Source organism: Nannospalax galili, unplaced genomic scaffold (genome assembly GCF_000622305.1).
Source record: "Nannospalax galili isolate Female #2095 unplaced genomic scaffold, S.galili_v1.0 scaffold1328, whole genome shotgun sequence".
Lineage (NCBI taxonomy): Eukaryota > Metazoa > Chordata > Mammalia > Rodentia > Spalacidae > Nannospalax > Nannospalax galili.
Window position 1 is genome coordinate 883,575 of NW_008358795.1, and position 2,503 is coordinate 886,077.

The following is a 2,503-nucleotide window of genomic DNA, read 5'->3' on the forward strand; positions in this document are numbered from 1 at the left end:
GCGCAAGTCCCCCGAGGAGACTTTGTGCCCACAGGTACCTGTGTACTAAATAAACCTCTTGCTGTTGCAACCCGAAGGCTGGCTTGTCCTCTGTGGTTTCACTCTTACACTACTACCTTCAGAATAGTGCTCATCAAAGTGGTCCTCAGAGTTGGGGGGGAAGACATTGGCATGTGAGGAACCCATATTAGGTGATGTAGAGGGATGAGCCCTGCTGCTCTGGTGGGGATGGGAGACGACACCAACAGGGAAGTCTGAGGACTCACGAAAATATTGAGATCCGTTTTGTTGGACTCCATCTTGATGGTGGGATGTTTGGTGATAGGACTCGTGATGATGGTGGATTCCACTATGCCCTTGCCTCTGGGATGAGATTGGGGATGGTGACTGGGAGGGATGGACTTCAGGCAGCTTACTGGGGTGTGCTTCGTGGGGAGCCTTTTCAGTCTTTGAGGGGAGATCCATGACTATGCAGGAAATCTTAGAACAAAGAGATATCAAGAAAAGTCCCCTTTCTGGATTTCTCTTCTGTCCTAAAGCTGAGCTCAGTGACGACCTGGCTTCTGGAAAGGTGTGGCTATTCTCTTGGAATTCTTCTGTCTGTGATGTCACTAGCAAGCTTGGGTTTCATGGATTTATAGTTTGGAGTCACGAATCATTATGTCTAATCTCTGTTGTAAAATAAGGAAACTGAGGTACGGAAAACTGAAGCCCAAGGTTAGGATAGAGTTGGACCAATAAAAAGTTCATAGTGACACATGCTCCATCAGCAGTTTCAAACCTGCTGTAAAGAACACCATGAGGGACTGGAGAGATGGCTCAGTGGGTAAATGCTTGCCAGGTAAGCATGGAGAACCTGAGTTCAGATCCCCAGAGCCCACATAAAAGCTGGATGCCATAGCACAGGCATCTGTAATCCCTGGGTTCCTAAAGCGAGGTGGGAGGCAGAGACTCTCTGAGGCTCACTGACCAGCTAGGCTGGCATATGCAGTAATGAACAATAAAAGACTGTCTCAAGGTGGTAGACAAGGACAAACACCTGAAGTTGTCTTCTGACCTCCACCCATGAGCCATGGCATATGCATGCGCACATCTACACACATGAGCATGTGCACATACACACAAATCATGTGTACATCATACATGCATACACACACAAACAAAAGATAAGGAAAAAAAATCACTTCATGAGGACAAGTGATTTACTCTTCCATCCCACCTGGAGACCATTTGGCTCTGGGATTAAGACTGTCCACCTCCTCTGTGTATGTGACTTTGGGTTTAATTTTCCTGTGTCCCAGTTTCTTCTGTAAAATGGGAATGAAACCATTTATCCCCACAGGATCAAAAGCATTAATATGTATGAAGTTTATAGTAACAACATAATGAATATTCATTGATATAATTCTGTTCTTGATCACCGTTTTAAAAAAATATTTTATTTATTATTCTTTTTAAAAATATGTGAGTGTTTTACCTGCATGCATGTAAGTGCACCATGTGCGTGTAACGCCTTCAGAGGTCAGAGAGGGTAAAATATTATTTTTATTTTATGTGTGTGTTATGCCTGCATGTAGGACCTACTTCATACACATCCAATTTAATCTTCGCAATTGCCCCACAAGTGGGATGTAGTCACCCCATTTTACAGATAACAGTGTAGTGGTTCAGAGAACATAAAAGAGTTGCTCAGTAAGTCAAAGTTTAAATCAGCATTGTCTAACTTCACAATATCCAGCCCACAGCCATCATGCCCTCCTGGCTCCTAAAATCTACTGCAGACCTTATTTTATACTCTGAACTTACTTATGCATAGCACACAGCTTTTCTGGAAGCTTCCAGGGTCCTTCTTTGATGGCAATTACTTCCATAGCCAAGTCTGTAGAGAGTACAGGATGACAGGTTCCCAAGTGGCCAAGGAGATGCTGTTCTTTTAAGAGCTCCCTGTCTGGTACCAGTAGCAAATAAGGAAACAGTTTGTGGCAGGACTGCTGGTCACACAAGTCCTTCTTTTCTTCCTGGGTATCGAGGCTGACTCTCTCTGTCTCTGTCTCTGTGTCTCTCTGTCTCTCCCCTCCCTGCTGGGGATGGAACCCAGGGCCTTGCTCCTGCTAAGCAAACACTGTATCACTGAACTATATCCTCAGTCTTAGGGCATATCTCATGCATAGATGTGACTGGAAGATGAAGCAAAAGCAAATAAGCCATTTCTGGTCTGGGCTTCAAGCACTGGGCTTGTGACCCTCTGTTTCTCCTTCTCATGAACTGGCACACGGATGCAAGGACACAGCAGTCCGTTGTCCAGGGCACAGTCTTCACCTGAACTTTTGTGGAACCACAACATTCACCAAGATATTTCTAGGCTGAGGGCTCTGTATGGTGACTGAAAAAAAAAGTGCCTGGGTCTCAAACTTCCTGTGCCATGAGAGAAGCACTTTTATTTTTTTAATGTGTATGAGTGCTATACCTACATGTATGTAAGTGCACCTGTGTACCCATGTTG